Consider the following 19,583-nt stretch of genomic DNA (forward strand, 5'->3'; position numbering starts at 1 on the left):
AGATTCATATGAATGTTTCTTATAAATGCCAAATATATAGGAGCAATGTTTTTCTCTCCCCAAATTTCTCCTGAATCTCAGGTTTTTTATCAATTTGCTATTTTGTAGATCCTATTCATCAGTATTTGTTTATTCATAACCATTTCTCAAGGCCTTGATACTTGCTCAGCTCCATATTTTGTGCCCTACTGGGACAGGCTCAAATCCATCTGTGACAAACAGAAGCCTCAAAGAATATATCCAAAGAATAATGTCAACTTTAAAGGTTATATAAATTCCTGGAGCTGTGCCATCTTATTACCTTTCTATTAAAATGTCAACATCTTCTCCTATACTTTTTCACCTTGCACCTTGGTCAGACACCTTTCTACCTTGAGATTAAACTAAATCTCTTGGTTCAGACAACCCTGGAGTCAAACTTCTGCTCAACATCCTGTTGGCTGAATGCCTTTATGGTACTCTGGGCAGTGTTTTCATCTGTAAAATAGGGATAACACTCTACCCACAGGACTGGGTTGCTGTAAGGATTAAATGTAAAGTATACAGCATATGCCTGGCACAGAACAAGCAGCCCATTCTTGTCACCTGTGAATTTCAGACTTGTTTGTATCATTACTCAATAATCATCTTTCGTCCCACCCTGTTAAATTGTTTTAATCAGTGACTATTCAATGAACATTTTAATAAATATATAACACAATCAGGGATGAGTCATAGCACATTGGGACTGCTTTTCAGCATAGATGATTTTAGAAAGGAACTATTCCAACACCATTTCTTCATGTGATCACTGCAGGGTACTCAAAAAAGAAGGGTTTGGTTCTTTCCCGATAACAAAAAATAAGAGAAGATGAAATTACTGTAAGCATCAGTAACTTAAGTATAAAAGATATATGAATATATGGGAATGAAAAATATATATACATATACAGTTGTTTTTTTTTCCACAGAGCCTTTTTACTTTAAGCCCAAACTTGATTCCCAGGTACAGGGCTCTGTAACTTTCCTTGGCATTGAAGTCATGAAGTCTCCTGTCCTCTAAAGCCACAGCAGTCTACAGTGGAAGCAAGCAGCACGCGCTAAGCACAGCACAGTGAGAACCCTGGGGCGTTCGCTGCTGCTCCCACCTGTAGGCCAGGTCATTGTGACGCAAATGCTTAGGACACGTAGAACACCTGCGGGAGAGCAGGGGCGGGGTCACCCTGGGCGGCAGATCCGAGCGGGGTGTACCCTAGGAGATGGGGGTCGAGGAAAGACCCCAGGGAATAGAGAGAGGGAGACTCACTTCCCCCATCCCAGACCCGCCCCAAACAAGGTGAGGCCATCGCCCCCTCCCTCCTCTGGGTCCCTGGGTCTTGCTGGGAGGGGTCGCCCGCCGGGGATTCTTCAAAGGGGAGAAGCGGGGAGGGGAGACGACGGCGGGGCCCCGGCCCCTGGCGCTCGCGGAGAGGCGAGGGCGCCCGCTCCCCCCGGCCACTGCGCTGCGCTGCGGCGCTCACGGGTTCCGCCGGCTGCTATTCCGGCTGGCGGCGACCGCCGCAGGAAGGGCCGGTTCCTGCGCTCCCTCCGCCCCCTTCCCTCGCCTTCTGCTGACGCCGACGTCGGATGAGGGAGCTGGAGGGACGCTCGGATCGCGGCCGGGAGGCTCCTAGGGGCCGAGGCTCCGAGGTACCTGCCCTACGGGGCCGTGGCGAGGGCGAGCTGGGCGGGCTGCAGGCTGCATTGGGAGGCGCCCGGCAGCCGGGGCGGTCGGGGGCCTGGGGCTGCCAGCCCTCTGCGGGCGCCGGTGACAAGCAGGTCGCCTCCTCCTGCCCCCCCTGTCCCTCTGCAAGAACCGCCGCAGCCCCTTCCCCTTCCCCGCCGCCGCCCTGGGGCCTGGGAAGGTCTGGAAGATGCGCGCGCGCCTCGAGAGCGCGCATCAGCCCCGGTGGGGCGCGGAGGGAAACGTTCCGCGCTCCAGCCCCATCTGTGGACCCGGCGTTTGCAGCACCCCCTTCCCCGCCCACCCACCCCACCCCACCCCACCCCACCCACGCCGTGCCTCGCCTTCCCAACGCCTCCGGCCCCAGGACCCCGAGGTCCCTCCAGGGCAGGGACTTGCGTCCGGGGCTGACTTGTTGACGAGTTCACTTGCCGCGGCTCCTGGTGTTTGCTTTTTCTCTTCCTTTTGCCCATCTTTGGCGGAGGTGGCAGGGAGTAGATGGGTACTCTTTATAACCACTAGTACCGGGAGGCCTGAGCTTGATCTCCCGCGGGCGAAGTGCTCACCAACCTCGGACCCGACTGGAGCGAGAGTCCCTACGCTGGCCAGGTCCTTGCAAACCCTGGCGCGCCCGTTTCCTTTGGGTGCTGCTGACACCGCCTTTCCTGCCTCGCGGCTATCGCAGCTCCTGCTTCCTCTAGAAAGGAACATATCCTGTTACTGCGTCTGCCTTTGCCCAGAGCGGCTCCCCATTAACGTTTCCCATTGCCTTTTTACTTGGAGTGCGCCAAAGGCCCCTCAACTTCTCTTTGGGGGTCTTAAAAATAGTGCGTGCGCCCTTTCTCTGGAGAAAGGCATTAACTGGCCGGTTGGGGGAGAGTTCTAGTTCAAAAAGGGAATCAGGTTCTCTTCTGTTTAGATAGCATAAAAAATTATCACGAGAAAGGGTGCTGGGTGGCAGCCTTAGTAACTGAGATCTGGTAACTTTATAAAAATTATCAGGGCCTGGAAAATGTACCACCAGCTGGTTTGAAAATGCTATTGAATGTAGGAAGGAGCTCACATAAGGCATTGGCCGTTAAGGTCCTATAAATTATGACTCATTGCAAACATGTTCATGTCTAAACATTTCAGTAAAGCCTCGCCAGAAAAATATCAGGTTGGTTTCTGTGGACCTTTAGTTTTTCTGAGATCTGAACTGTTCCTTGGGGTGGGGGAATGAAATAGGAAACGCTTATTAGTTTGAAATCTGTGCTCCAGACTCAATTTCTTACCTTCTGTTTAAAACACACATTTTTTACTTTTAAGTGAATTTTCAAACCATTTTTTTTGTTTTTGTTGTTTTAGGTTGCAGTCTTTATTTTTGAAACATCATGTGTAGAGAATACCATAGGGGCAAAATCAGTTTATAATCAATACTTCGATTATCATTGTTTGGTTTCAGACTGCCATGTATATATTTAATTTAAGGAGACGTAGCTTTCTAATTGGATCTTTTTCATTACATAGGTAAAGAGTTGTACTGTTATTAAAGATGAATTTTTAGAAAATGACAGTTAAGCTACTGAGTACTCATTATAATAGTAGAGAGACCCAAGGTTAAAAAAACTGACCTTGGACACTCCATCCATAGGGCATTACATGCTAAAGACACTGGATGGTAAATGCCTAGCAAGTTTATTTTATAGCTGTCTTTGCTTCATTTGGTCCACCTGAGACTCTATCTGACTGCTTTCTCTGAGCATCTTTATTACCATGCATTTCTCTCCACATCAACCTTATGAAATAATATGGACAATTTTGTTACTCAAAAGAAAACCTTCGAAACTGCTGCATTTTCAGTGTATTTGACTAAACAGTACATTTTCTTTTCAGGTGCAGGCAGTTTTATCAGAGGAAGAGAAGTGTGGCAACTGTGAAATGATAAGGCAGGGTAAACCTGTATTGGTGTGAACTTTTAAGTTATAGAAACCTCATACAGGAGAAGGCAGTGAAGTTAATAGGCCACAAGGATCAGGAAGGATTTTTCCTCTTTATTGGTTGAGCCCCACATCTAGAAGTCTGAGGGTAGGTGGCAACGTTTAGGATCAGTGCGCCGGCTACTAATGTCCTTTTTATTCCATCCGCACTATCAGATTTATGGGAACCATGGACAAGGATGCTATCTGTATGTTTTTGTCCATGAGTCAACATAGATCACTAATTAATTAACCTCATTCCCATCCTCACCCCCATCCAGAATCTGCCTCAGCAAAGCCTTTAACTCCAGTACCGATACATACAGGAGGAACATTTTTTTCCTCAAGCTGTCACGTTTTATACCACTATCATTTAATGCCATGGAGGATGGGCAGAGGACAGGTTTTGGATCCCAATAGAGCAGAATTGGAACCCCAGCTGCAACACTTAATTAGCCATGTGACCTTGAGCAAGTTACTTAAGCTTTTTTTCTTTTTTTTTTTTTGCGGTACGTGGGCCTCTCACTGTTGTGGCCTCTCCCGTTGTGGAGCACAGTCTCCGGATGTGCAGGCTCAGCGGCCATGGCTCACGGGCCCAGCCGCTCCGCGGCACGTGGGATCTTCCCGGACCGGGGCACGAACCCGTGTCCCCTGCCTCGGCAGGCGGACTCCCAACCACTGGGCCACCAGGGAAGCCCTACTTAAGCTTTTTAGGTCATTACTTCCTTATCCATAGACCAAGAAAATCCACCTTGTGGGGTTGTGGTGGGAATTAGACATAATATATATAAAATGCTTTTCACAGTAAATAGGACTCAAGCAGTAGCAGTAAATTATTCTTTCACATGCTAAACATATGTGCTGTCTATAGCTGAAAAGAATGCTACTGCCTTTCCTGCATGATAAAGAATCCATTCCAGTTGGTTTTGAGTAGTTCAGGTAATATTGGCACCAATACTGAGAGCTTGGGCTTTATGAAATCCTCCCTGAAGTTAGGGAATGCAATCTGTGGTCGAGGAATAAAGCAAAGCTAATTTGTCCCAGTGGGGGTAGACTTTCCAAACCCCTGCCACTCAAATGTGATCCGCAGACCAGCAACACTGGCTTCCCTGGGGAGCTTGTAAGACATGCAGAATCTCAGCCCGCCCTCCCCCTCTCCATGTCCACTGAATAAGAATCTACATCGTAACAAGATCCCCAAGTGATTCGTGTGTACATTAAAGTTTGAGAAGCACTGTCCTAACCTGGTATTTATCAAACTTTTGTGTCTGATAGAATCATTTGAAGGCTTGTTAAATGTGGATTCCCAGCCTGGATTCTTCCATCTGCTGTTAACACCTCAGGTGGCCCTGATGCTCAGGGTTCTCCCACTATTCTTTCTTTACGAAACACTGCATCAAGCTCTTTATCCAGCATAGTGCCCTAAGATGGACCTTTGCCCTCTTCTTTAACAAAGCATTTTGGCAAACATGATCTTTGCTATTCAGCCTCCTTTGAGGTAAGTAGGTATTATAATCCCTATTTATCTGCTAAGAAAATTAGGACTACAGGCATGATTGGCCCTGGATAATGCATATGGTAGAACTGCCTTGAACCTCTATAAATCCTAGTTGACCATGCTTTCACTACTCTAGCATCCAAATTAATGCACTGTAAGTAATTTCAAATACTAATGAATCTCTCCAGGACACAGATAACTATAAGGCGTTTTATACATTCTTTTTTTTTTTTTTTGCGGTACGCGGGCCTCTCACCGTTGTGGCCTCTCCCGTTGTGGAGCACAGGCTCCGGATGCGCAGGCTCAGCGGCCATGGCTTACGGGCCCAGCTGCTCTGCAGCATGTGGGATCTTCCCAGACCAGGGCACGAACCCGTGTCCCCTGCATCAGCAGGCGGACTCTCAACCACTGCGCCACCAGGGAAGCCCTATATATTCTTTTAAAACAAAGCCTTTCTTCTCTGTGACTGTAGGCCAATTACTTAGGATAAGTAACTGATTTTGAGCTTCATCCATAAAATGAGGATGATGTCCACTGGACAGTGTTGTCAGAATAAGCGTACTATGCACGAAGCATTCATGTCAGTGTCTGAGAAGTGGTAATTCCTCAACTAATGGTAATTACTTGTGTCAATGTAAACCTAGTGAGAGAATGAGTTCATGGAAAGCTGAGAAAATGTCGTTGCTCATGATAGGAAGTCTCTCCTCCTAAGTCAGATGATGTCGTTCATCAGGCCTTTGGCCAAATCAGAGAAGTGGGGTCACTACTGAGTTTTCAGCAAGCATTTGTTATGTGTGTGTTATGTGCCATGCATTGTTCCAGAACTGGGAATCCCAAGACAAGACCCAGACTCTACACTGCTCTGGAGGAGCCTGCAGCCTAGTGAGGGAGTTCAAGGGGTCAGGTGACAATTACATTTCAGGAAAAGTGGGGAGGGAATGAAGCCCAGGGCAGAGGCACCCAACAGGAGAGGAGAGAGAGAGCAGAGAAAACCTGAGAAGGTTTGTGGAGGAGGTGAACCTTGAGTTAAGCCTTAAAGGGCCAGTAGGAATTTGGCAGGTCAGAAAAGGTTGGGAGTGGAGAGAGAGAGTTCACCACACAGTACCCAGGTATACAGAGGGAAAGAATACTGGCAAATAGTCCTCATGCCTGGAGCCCAGTGTGCATGTATATCTCTTATTAGCTGAGTGACCTTGGGCAAGTTTGATCACCTGTGAATTGAGAGGCTTAAATGTATTAATTAGGGTAAGCACAGGACTGATTTCAATTATGTGCTGGATAGTCACGCAGAGGCGGTAGAGGTATTAGTAGAAAATAAGGGACTGACATTAAAAAGTCATTAGAATTAGAGGAAATTAAAGAGGTCAATTTTAGAATACATTTAACAGAAAATGCATAGAATTAAAAGAGGGTGACTGAAAAACACAACTGAATGCAATGCATTACTGTGGGTGGGAAACACGAGGTATATGTATTCAGTGATGGATCAATGAATATATAGATAATGGTATATTGCTAGCCCTGAGAGTCTAGACTTGAGAGTGGAAAGTTCCTCTCATTCTGTGGTGTATTTGTATGAGTGACTATAAAGTTTTGCAGCTATTTTCCCAGAGCACACATTAAAATCCGTCATCATGATCTCTCACACCCACCCACTTCTCTGTTCCCAGAGTAGGGCATGGAAACCTAATGGTACGTGGGGGAAATCCAGCCTTCTCTGCATGTTTCTGGGGTAGCGCATCCTAAGCCAGGGACCAAGGAGCTAATTGTGATAAATGGTGCCCCCCCCTTCTTATGGGTAGGAACGCTGATAGCCTCCAGGAGTCTTCAGCAAGGTTTTGTTGTGCACAAGCACAACAAAATGGATTTGGGGCTAACACAGCGCCTGAGCCTGTGATTAGGAGAGATTGTTTTTATAGAAACCAAGCCCAGTATCCAGTCCCTTTGGTCCAGGAGTAGAGTGGAGTGCTTAGAAACAGGAGTTCAGAGGTCAAAAGCAGCCTTGAATTTACTAGCTGTTGACTTTGGGCAAATTATTTCACCTTTCTAAGCTTTTTTTCTCACTTGCAAAATGGGGTTGTATCCCCTTCTGGTGTGGGCATTAACTCTTAAGTGCTTCACACATGTAAAGTGCCCCATAAACAGTAGCACAAAATTATTGCCCTTTGTCCAGCACATATTTGCTAAAGGCCTACTGTGTTTCAGGTTCTGTGCTTGGTGTAAGGAGGCAAAGGTGAACCAGTTAGGGTCCCTGCCTTCAAGGGACTTCCAGGCTAGTGTGGGGCATGCAGATGTAATCAGCTCATCGCAGGAGAATAATGGGAGTGCAAGGCACCACTAGCATCAGTGTGGGGCAGTTAATTCTTCAGTGGGGAGGAAAGGAGTGGGAGGCCCCTGGGGAGCAGGAGGGTAGGTGTTGGGTTGCGGAAGACTTCACGGAGGAGGTGACATTTGAGAGTCTTGAAATAAGATGTTAAGTTTGGCCAATTGGGCAAAGGAGGGGAGGTCACTTCAAATGGAGGGAAACTTTGCAAAGCCTTGAAATGAGATAGTGTATTCAGAAAAGTTCTAGCATTCTGAAATGACCAGAAGGAATAGTTCTATGTGAGGTGAACATTTTTGGGAAGGGGCCAGAATGTGAAGGGGCTTGGGTTTTTTGCTACAAAGTTTGGACTTTCTCTAGTGACAAGAGAAGGCAATTAAAGCGTTTTAAGTAGGAGGATGGTATGATTAGATTTGCATATTATAGAAATAGTTCAGACCATGGGGTAAAAGATTGGAGTGGGCAGATACAGGGATGGTTTTGCCTCTGAAGGCTTAGACTAAGCCCTGGCTGTGAATCTAGAAAGGAGAAGATGTATTTAGTAGCCTTTTAGGAGGTAGAATGGAGACAACTTGGAGACCAGCGGCTAAAGATGAGAAAGAAGTCAAGTTTCCAGCTTGGGCCACTCAGTAGATTTTGTGCTTGTAATTAACATAGGGACCACAGAAAAAAGAAACATTTGGGGGTGGAGATGGAGGGAGATAATTTTAGTTTTAGAGGTGCTGAATATGAAGTGCCTATCGGACATCCAGGTGAAGATGACCTTAGGTAAATGGAGATATAAATACCTCTCCAGAGCACCAAATCCACATTTTGATCCCCCTACTGTAGTCTCTGGAGAGGTGTTTAATTCTGGAAGTCGTTGGCATACAGCTGTTGGTTGAAGCCACAGAAGTGGATTAAATCACCTAGAGGGAGCAAGTAAAGTGTAATAGAAGACAGCCAAGGTTGGAACCTTGTAGAGCAATGATATTCAAGATATCATTGCACACAGAGGGAAAGGAGCTAACAAAGGAAACTGAAAAATTACTAAAGTGTAGAGAGTGAGGACTTGAGTAGGGTTCCTGGTGAAAACCTTTCTCTGGTGTGGTGGAGAAAGGAACCAGACTGGACGTAGAACTTTGTGAAGAGAAGGAAGAGGATGGTAACTGGAGGAAGAAACAGGTTGGAGGATATGGGTTGACGGCAGAAAGGGAGGTTGATTAACTTGAAAGAGAAGGGATAATAGATGGACCAAGGTGGGAAGGGGCAAAAGGGTAAGACCTGTCCCTTCTGAAGAGAAAGGAACAGCAGTGGTTATAGTCATGGTGCTGGATGGTTCCAAAGAAGTGAGTAGTGGTGATGAGTGGAAGCCATGAGAGAAGGGGCCCAGCACAATGCCCAGGGCCGTGATTCCCCATAGAGCATGAGGAGGGAGGCTGGTCATCACCACCCTGGGGATTTTCCTTCTACCTGCTGCTCCCTGAAGGCCAGGAGTTGAGTGTCCTTGTATCTAATACTCTTTCCTCCGTGTTGCCGTAGGCAGCATGGGCATCATTGTGAAGTAGGTAAACTTTGTGTTGGTACCAAACCACTTTCCTCTTTCTGTTTCCTGCTCCTCTCTTCTTTGCACTCCTGACCTGAAGCTCTGTGCCTTTGAGCTACTTCCTGGTGGTTCTACCTGGTTATTCTACGTGCCTTACCAGGTATATGTCCAGTGGACCTGTCTTTCCTGATTCCCACCAAAATAATTGGTCTTGTGCCTATTTGCTATTAATAATGGTTAATAATTTATTCACTATTAATAATAACAGCACTATTGCTGCCATTTATTCCAGTAAACGTCTTCCCTAAGAAAGTAGCAAGAACCTGGAAAAGAGATCTTGTATTAGTTCTCAAATAACACCAAGTAGATGACCCAAGGGTGGCTCTGTTAATTGGGGTACGTGAAAATACAAAGCTCTCTCTTTCTGCCTGCTTCCCTTTGCTGCTGACTTTTATTTAAAGGTCCTCCTCTTGCATCTCCCTCCCCTGCCTGGGCTGCCTTCATCCCTTGCTCTTAAACCAGCGCAAACTCCAACATGATTTAGGGGCCAGTACTTTACCAAGGAAAGTCCTTGAATCCGTGCTGTTTCCGGAGAAAGGAGCTGTGTGGGTTTGTTTACAGGACCTGTGCACAGCATAATATTTTATAAACCACGTACCGGTGTATGTGTGTTTCAGTAATTTAAAACTAATGAAAAAAGCTTACTCTGTGCCTTGGGAAATTTCCTTCAGTCCTGGGCCTTCAGTTGGCTCATCTATGAAAGGAGAAGATTGGACTGAATGATCTGTAAGTTCTCTCCTATCTCTGAGTGATCCTGGGGAGGCCTAAGAAATTACTTGATCATCTCTTTAAGAGGCTTTAAATTATGAATTTAACCTTAAAGAAAGAGAACTTTGTAAACAGTAGTATCTCCCAAATTGTTCTGATTGTTGACATTATGCTTATGTGTAATTTCATATAGGTGTCGTCACTACATTCACATTCTTTTTCTTCCTTCACGCTTGTAATATTATTAACCATTCATATTTATATATGAATTATGTATATTTCAATTATAAATATATGTATGCATTTTATATTTGTAGGTATTTATATATGTGTATGTGTGTGTGTGTGTATATATATATATATATAGAGAGAGAGAGAGAGAGAGAGAGGAGAGAGAGAGAGAGAGAGAGAGAGAGAGAGAGAGAGAGAGATTGATTGTCCTTATATTCTCACTTTTGATGGCCTAAAGTTAGTTCATCCACTTCACATAATCATTCCTGTGAATCTGATTTAAAGCAGTATATTTTGCATATAGGGTTGGACCTTTTTAAAGCAACTTATTATGAAAATGTGAATTGTAGCCATTTTGTAGTTCATTTTAAAAGATTATATATACACGTATATATACACATATACGGTCTTTGCATATATACATATACATGTATATAAATAAGATTTTATTTTTGTAATGACATCTCTGACAGGATAATTGGCAGAGATTCTGGGGAGAAAACTGTTTAAAGGTATTTATATTTGTACAGAAGATTGATGATCTGAGTTACGGAATTAATTTTTAGCTGTTTGCTCCTTTGCTTAATGCAAAGCCAAGGCTGTCCAATAAAAATATAAGGGCAGCCACATGTGTAATTTAAAACATTCTAGGAGGCATATTGAAACAACTGAAAAGAAGCAGGGGGAATTAGATGATATACTTATGTAACCCAATATATCCAAAATATTATTCAACATAAAATATAAAAATACATATATAAAATATAAATAAGTATGAACATAATTAAATATAACATATAATATGTAAATATATTTATATATAATATAGCTATATAGTTATATAAAATTTAAATATACATAATCAATATAAAATACATATAATTTTATCCACAAAATATAAATGAGTATAAAATACAAATTTCTTAATAGACATTTTACTTTTGGGGGGTTACTAAGTCTGCAGATTATAGTGTGTGTTTTACTTGAAAGCATATCTGATTTCAAACTAGCCATATTTCAAGTTGCTCAATAGCCATGTGTGTTTGAAATATTTCAAATTAGCCATATTTCAAGTGGCTGATGTATTGGACACCACAGTCTCGGATGAGAAAGTTAGTTTATCTCAGATTAATCTTTCACAAAAAAAAATTTATCCCAATTATAAAATGCAGTTTTAAAATTTAATTTAAGGAAAACATGTATTCCCATCATTTAATAATGTTCTATGCTGGCAGTTGAAGGCTCTAGTATTTCTTGACAGAAGTTGATTGAGACCTTTGTCTGACTAGGGTGTTCCTTCATTCTTCACCTTGTGACATTAAGCTTTTAGAGAAAAAGCCATTGTAAGTACCAGAGATTAAAATCCATATGTATGCTAAATTTGAATTGACATTTGAAAGTTACATAAACCAACCTAAATAAAATCAAAGGTGAATATAATTTATACAGCAAGGGTTTTTAAAAATCCTTTCTTTAGCAAAGATACCCTATTTGTTCTTTTTCTGTTTCCAGTCTTCTAATGCATTTCGTATTATTTGCTCATTTAGATTTCCCTGAGGTTTGTTGTGTTCAATGCCAGCCTCATCATTACTACCATCATGAGTTTTGTTGTAGCACAAAATTCACCCTCACTCCTCCTTTGCAAGCAGAGCTGTAAGCAAGAGAAAGAAGAGCAAGACCTAGATTGTGCCCCTTGTGAATAGTTTGAGTTTGCGGTTTATTGTGATTTTCGTTTGTTTCGTGGGGACATAATATTTTTAACTAATATTAATGTTAAGGATGAAAGCCTTTTAGAGACTACATTGGCTTTTTTTTAAAAGTTTCTTCAAATATGGGATACTATATTTGATATTTTCCTTTGAGAGACATCTCTTGGAAGAGAGGAAGAGACTCAGGAAAGCACCAGGTTGCTAATCAGCTGATGAGTGTTTCAGTCCCAGAATTCCTCCTCATAAACTTGATCTTTAAGCTGATCTTGGAAGAGTCTCTCTTTCTAGAAACCCAATTTCCTTATCTTTAAAAAGGAAGATGTTGTGTTCATTATCTCTAAGCTTTCTCTTAGATATAAATGTCTCTGAAAATAATTAAAATTAGCTTCATGGTTTTGTGACTTTATGGTTTTGGGGCATCCTAGATGTCAGCTAGCCTAGTCTACTATTTTACAGATGAGCCAAGTGAGGCTAGATAGTGAAGTGACTTGGAGGAGGGACAGATTTGTGGCATGGTCGTGGGTTTACCGGATTTTATATTGAGCAGCATATTGGGAGACAAGTTATCCTGGCGTTAAAAATATTTACTTCAGGATATGATTTTAATAGAGTTAGGGAGTTATTAAGCTTAATTAATGCCTGATATATTACTTGAGCTGTTTTGAAATGTGAGCGATCATTTAAAAATATCCTAAGCCCCAATTCATTAACAGAAAATGCAGATTTTAATAGTGACTTGCATGTGTAGGGTTTAAATAAAAACATCTATCTTTTCGCTGCCTTGAATAAGGTTAGAATTCTGCTTTCCTCCTGTAGGATTTGCTGACTCACAAAATTAAAGCATGACTCATAAAATTAAATCATGATGGTGTTTCACATTTGCTTGTGAATTTATGAAATGTCAAAAATCATTTGCAGGAGACCCAAACTCAGCTAGAAACAGAATCCATTTAAAGTTATATGGAATGCTCAAGTAGTCATAACCCTATCAAAACCTGAAAAGGAAGGCTGTGTGATATCTGAGACATAGAAAAACACCCATAAAGGCTAGTCAAAATCACATTACGTTAATTAATGTTTAGCTTTTGAAAGGATAGAAGATAATTCCACTTCCCACCTTCCACAGGGATCTCTCTTTATCAACTATGTGTGAACACAGTTTGATGAATCAAGATTGAAATAATAATAAAAATAAATATAGTTAATTATGCCTGGAGGAATTGTTTTAGTTTTTCCTCCCCATTTCTACTGAAACCATTTAAATATTTATATTTAAAACACTTTTCCTTCTCCACATGGGAAATTATAAAAATCATTGTAGACATAAGAGAAAGTGACTAGAGGTAAACTTCTGGGAAAAAAAAAAAGATGAAAAATACACTGAACAAAATAAAAAGTACAAACATAAATTATTTTTTAATGTGGCACCTAGAATCTCTGACAAATGTGTGTTTCTTCATTTGGCAAGTCATCAGGAGCCTGTATCTGAGCCCTGGCTCTGAAGCTGATTTGCTTTGCTCTCTCTGGATCACAGGTTCCCCAATTTAAAAGGAAGGCGCTTCATTCCATTGTTTTCTCAACTCCCTCTAGGCTCTTAAATTATACAGCTTGTATTAGTTCTGAGGTTATGCTTCAGAGAAACAAAACCAACTCTTGAAAACTGGTAATATTTCTAGATGAAGTTGATCTCTGAGAAAACGGAAAGATGGAATGAGGAGAAAATTTTATAAATTAGTATCCTGCAATTGGAAGCTAAACCCAAGAGACCTGCCAAGGGCATCCAACATTTGTTACGGAAAGTCAATTAGGAACTGTAGCAAAGACAGGACATAGAAGGTGACCACTGCATTTGAAATAGACAGCATCAAATGTCTACCCTCCAGGAGAGACTGGCCCCATGTGTCCCCAGTCACAGCTCCTGTTCTTCAAGTTCTAGGAATGCATAACTGCTTACAGTTGATTGCAGACACACACCATGCAGTTCTACTGTGGAAGCAATTTGTTCATTGCTTTCCCTCTTCCTGGTATAATACCCTCCCCACATATCCACACACACTCCTGCCCTTCCCCTGACCAGCAACTACTGATTCTTAGAATCCCAGCCCAGAGGCTATGTAGGAAGCCAGCTCGGTGCCCTGACTTCTTTGTTCGTCTAACCCTGGGCACCTTCCTCATCCATGGCATTTCTTCCCCATCACAGGCAGCACTTGGCATCCCCTGACTTCAGATTCTCCTGTTCACTTATATACAAACAGCCCCAAAAGTCTATGGCAAATAGTGATGTGTAATTTTATAGAGGTTTAGTTTTAAAGAATTATTCTGTATTTGATCAAATATAAGAAACCATTGCTTATAAGCTCTTTTACCATTTTATGTTCCATGAAGAAAGAAAAATGACTGCCAAACAGTTGACAAGGTATCAATTATACGACACATCCTGGTTTCAGGAAGGTTGGAATGTGAACAGATTTGCACCTTGGATTCAATGACATGTGGTGCCATGAAGCTGGTGTTTGGGAATGAGTGATTTTACTATGGGATGATTCAAATATACCCCCATGCACCCACATCACTGTAAGACTCTGTTCTGTTCTTTTGAAAAGTGTGTTTCTTTTGGGGGGAAAAATGGCCCACTTCCCAAAGAAAGCTAAATGCTGGTGTGCACAACAGAACTGAAGTGCTCTAAGATGGTGACAATTTTTAGTTAGAAAATAGAAATTTTGAATAGATTAGACAAATGACAAATTTGGCTGTGGCTCTGATCTGCAATTCAAGAGAATCCACCATATGCTCAGTACAGATATAGGAAAAAGGGATTCTGGACTCAGTTTCAGCTAGTACTCCAACTAATAGAAAACCTGCTCACTGAGGGAAGAGAAAAACCTACTGCTAAAGTTGGAAAGATAATTAATTTGAGGCATGAAACTGCATAAGAAACAGGACACACTTAGGAAATGTGAGTCAAGAGGAAGCTTACTGAAATATTTTTGTGGGTTGAGAATATTGATATGGTGAAATATAACTACTCATCTTACCTTTATTCCGAGTAAGCGTTGACTCAAGAATTTTAGACTCTTTGCATAATTCAAATGTAAATCAGAGGTGCTATCAGCTAACTCCATAATCTCATAAAGAAGTGTTCTGGGCCGGAATAAATGTTCAGTGCAGCTGAAGGCAGCCTGTATGGAATGAAAATACTTTGCCATGTTACATTTCCAAGGAGGAAAATCCAGTATCAGGGTTGGAGGCAGCCACGGACAGACCGACTCCTCTTTGTAGCAATGCATCAAACTTTGTTTAAACCAGGCTTGCTTTAGTGTTCTATGAACCTTGGGGTATTTGGAAAAAACTTTTGCTTAGGTATTGGCCAACCAGTGTGTTCAACATGGCTTTTCAATGGCTACTGGAAATAAAAACAAGTGGGACAGTTGTGGTCTGTCCACATGGGTGGATAAAACTGAAGACTCAACATACCAAGCATGAAGAAAAGCATAGAGGAGAATGAACATAATGACTGCACAGAACCCCTGTAGAAAATCTGAACAAAGTATCCCTCCTCCCACTTCTCCCAGTTTTCCCCACATTGCGCGATGGTCTCGCAGCCACATGTGTGTGTCAGAGAACAGCTCCTGGTTTTAATGCCTGGCCTCGGATCCTGAGGTGGAAGTATTATAATCCCATCACGGTGCAGCCTGGGAAAGTCTAAAAGGATTAGGTCGGTTGTCTTAGTGTCACCCAAGAAGATGGTGCTGGCCTCAGCAGCAGTCCCACCTCTGAGTAGGGAGACATCTTTCCTCTTTATTACTTGTCTTAGACATAGAACCTTTTCCTCACTCACTCATCCTCCCACCCTCAGGGTTGCTACATCAAAATTAGGAACTAACTTTTCATTGATCTATTAACTCTTGGGCCCGTACTTTTTTTTTTTTTTTTTTTTTGTGGCGGATGCGCAGGCTCAGCGGCCATGGCTCACGGGCCCAGGCGCTTCACGGCATGTGGGATCTTCCCGGACTGGGGCACGAACCCGTGTCCCCCACATCGGCAGGCGGACTCTCAACCACTGCGCCACCAGGGAAGCCCCCGTACTTCTTTGAGTAGGTCTTAAATATTATTGGCTCATCTGCTTTGTCCCCGGGGAGACAGAATTTAGTGAAACACAAACATTCATGTGGTCAAGTCATGCTGAATTGAACAATATTGGTGCTTTTCTTTTTCTTATCATGGGACTCACAGTCCGTGAGCAACTTGATACTTGCTCTTCCTTGCCTGTCTCCTAAGGTAAGGTGACCACAAGTAGAACTTTAGGAAGTCTTCTCTGTGCTATTAACAACCTCGAGACCTGATAGCATTCATTTTGGGCTTCTTTCATAAGTGCTTTGTGGCAGAAGTGGAGAAATAGCTTCCTCTGCAGAATCGTGAATTGAAGTATTAGCCAAACATAGACTTTATTGTATTTTAAAGGGAAAATGATATTTTTACAGCAGAATTTGCAAATTTGGGGATACATGAAGATCTTTTTATATGTCTCTTGCAAATGTCAAGAGTCTCTTGGATCTAGAAATTATGTTTATATACGTCTGTCTTTCCTGCTCAGCCTGCACTGTCCGATATTATAGCCAATAACCACATCTAGCCTTTGAGCATTTAATGTGGCTGGTCTTGAGATGTACTATAAGTGTAAAATACATACCAGTTTTCAGACTTGATACAAAATCATGAATGCAAAGTATAGTTAGTAATTTTTTAATTGATTGCCTGTTGAAATAATATTTCAGATATATTGGGTTAAATAAAATATATTATTTAAATTTTTTTACTTTTTACTTTTTTTTTTAAATGAATGAGTTTTCCTGTTATTCTGCATTCCCGCTTGGACTGGTATTTTCATCTTTGTTTGTTTGGAATGTAACCATTCTAATCAATGTGTAGGATATCTCATATCTGTTATTTTCTTATAATCTCCTTATTATCAGGGTCTTTGTATATGATTTTTTTCCCATTTGTATATCTTGTATGGTAAGGTGTCTATTTGTATACTTTCCCATGTTTTTTAACCTTTTGACTCCTTTCACCCATTTCTCCAGCCACTCACCACCCACCTCTGGTAACCACCAATATGTTCTCTGTATCTATGAACTTGTTTTTTTGTTTTGTTTCTTTGTTTTTGATTCCACATATAAGAGAGATCAGAAGATATTTGTCTTTCTCTACCTGACTTATTTCACTTAGCATAATGCCCTCAAAATACATTTATGTTGTTGCGAATGGCAAGGTTTCCTTCTTTTTTATGGCTGAATAATATTCCATTATAAGTATGTGTGTATGTGTGTGTATACACACACACACACAAAGGCAACAATTTCTTTATCCATCCATCCATCAGTGGACACTTAAGTTGTTTCCATGTGTTAGCTATTGTAAATAAGACTTCAGTGAACCTGGGGGTGTGAATATCTTTTTGAGTTAGCGTTTTCATTTTCTTTAGGTAAATAACCAGAAGTAGAACTGCTAGATCACATAGTAGTTCTATTTTTAATTTTTTGAGGAGCCTCCATACAGTTTTCCATAGTTGCTATGCCAATTTACATTCCCACTGACAGTGCACTGACAGTGCACTCCACATCTTCTCCAGCATTAATTGTTTGTAGATTTTTTGATGATGGCTATTCTGACCGGTATGAGGTGATACCTCATTGTAGTTTTGATTTGCATTTCCCTGATGATTAGTAATGTTAAGCATATTTTCATGTACCTGTTGTCCATCTGTATGTCTTCTTGGGAAGAATGTCTATTCAGATCTTCTGCCCAACTTTTAATCAGATTGCTTTTGCTAATTGAGTTGTATGAGTTCTTTATATATTTTGGATATTAACCCCATATCAGATATATGATTTGCAAATATTTTCTCCCATTGAATAGGTTGCCTTACATTTTGTTGATGGTTTCCTTTGCTAGGCAGAAAGTAGAAGCCTTTTGGTATGATGTCCCACTTATTTTTGCTTTTGTTGTCAGATTCAAAAAGTTATTGCCAAGATCTATGTCAGGGAGATTACTGGCTATGTTTTCTTCTAGGAGTTTTATGGTTTCAGGTCTTACATTTAATTCTTTAATCCATTTTGAATTTATTTTTGTGCATGGTGTGAGACACTAGTCTAGTTTTGTTCTTTTACATGTAGCTGTCCAGTTTTTCCAACATTATTTATTGAAGAGACTGTCCTTTCCCCATTGTATATTCCTGGCTCCTTTGTCGTGAGTTAATTGACCATGTATGTGTGGGTTTATTCTTTTTTACTTTTTAAATATGGTTATTAGATCATTTAAAATTACTTATGTAGCTCATAGTATATTTCTATTGGACAGAGCTGATCTAGACTATAGGTTCCTTGAGGCCAGGGACAGTGCCTGCCACATGTTAATTAAATGCTCAATGCATGTTTGATAAATCAAACTGTTGAAGTGAAATGAATGAACAGATGAGAATTATAACAATTTTTTTAAGTAGTTCTTTTGACACTTTGGATTTAGAAGGTGATAGGCCAGATGAGATGGATTTTGTCAGTAAATCTTAAAATGTTTATTAATTGTCCCTGGAGTATGGGACTGAAACATACATTAAAAGAGATGCAAGTGCTGGCTGCAACTGCCATCTCATGAGACATTCAGATATCCCCTGTAGGCTGACCTGATTTTGCCACCCATGATTCCTTTGTTCAAGTGCCATATATAATCCAGAAGTTTGTTCAAGAATGATCTATTTCTAGAGAGGATTTTTCCTTTGTGCCATTTAGCTGTGGTTCTCAGACTTTAATGTGCTTAAGAATCACTTGCAAAACCTGTTACAAATGCAGATTCCCAAACCCATTTCCAGAAATTCTAGTTCAGTAGGTAAGGGATGGGGCCCAGGAATCTGCATGTTAACATCCCAGAAGATTCCTGCGTAACTGACTTGTAAGCAATACCATGAGGAACACTGCTGTATGGCACCATAATCTGGGAATAGCCTGAAACTTCAGGAAAAGGGCAGTTTGTTTAGTGATTTTTATTATCTATTATACTATAAAGAACTCATTGTTAAATATATTAATAATCAAAAATTAATCAAAAAATTTCAGCAAACAGAACAATCAACAGTGAAAAGGCAACCTACCAAATGGGAGAAAATATTTGCAAACCATATATCAAAGAAGGGGTTAATATCCAGAATATATAAAGAACTCCTATAATGCAATAACAAAAAAATTACCCAATTAAAAAAATAGGCAAAGGACTTGAATAGACATTTCTCCAAAGAAGATATGCAAATGGTCAAAAACCACATGGATGCTCTCCAGGAAGAAGAGAGATGCTGGTTACGGGATGCTGTCATTTCAGAGGCCTCCGGACACTCTAAGAAAATGTCCTTCCTCTTACCTGTCCCCATACCTGAAGCCTGGAATATAAACACCTCAATTGCGTTCCCTCAAAACATTTTTTAAAAGCCTTGGAGAGACTTCCCTGGTGGTCCAGTGGCTAAGAATGCACGCTCACAATGCAGGGGGCCCAGGTTCAATCCCTGGTCAGGGAACAATCTAGATCCCACATGCTGCAACTAAAGAACCTGCATGACGCAAATGAAGATCCTGCATGCGGCAGCGAAGGTCCCATGTGCTGCAACTAAGACCCAGTGCACCCAAATAAATAAATTAAAAAAAAAAAAAAGCCTTGGAAACTCTGATCATTTTAGGGGTCCTGGTTGTTAGGACCCTTTCTGAGGCAGAGGGAGAACGATTGGGTTTATGTTGTTGGAGTAGCCAGAGCATTCACACTCTGAGCATTCACGCCAGTGGCCAGCAGTCTGTATCTGGTCAGAGGCCATTCCTTTAGGTAGCG

The 19,583-nt window shown here is 41.5% G+C and overlaps 1 protein-coding gene across 1 annotated transcript in view; it reads left to right on the top strand.

The window, feature by feature from the left end:
* Positions 1–1,208: 1,208 nt before the first annotated feature.
* ICA1 (islet cell autoantigen 1) overlaps positions 1,209–19,583 on the top strand; it is a 145,553-nt gene continuing 127,178 nt past the window's right edge. Inside the window, exon 1 of the mRNA XM_007448442.1 lies at positions 1,209–1,315. The gene's annotated coding sequence lies outside the window, so the exon portion shown is untranslated. The remainder of the gene's footprint in view (positions 1,316–19,583) is intronic.

Source organism: Lipotes vexillifer, unplaced genomic scaffold (assembly GCF_000442215.2).
Source record: "Lipotes vexillifer unplaced genomic scaffold, Lipotes_vexillifer_v1.1 scaffold1156, whole genome shotgun sequence".
Taxonomy (NCBI): domain Eukaryota; kingdom Metazoa; phylum Chordata; class Mammalia; order Artiodactyla; family Lipotidae; genus Lipotes; species Lipotes vexillifer.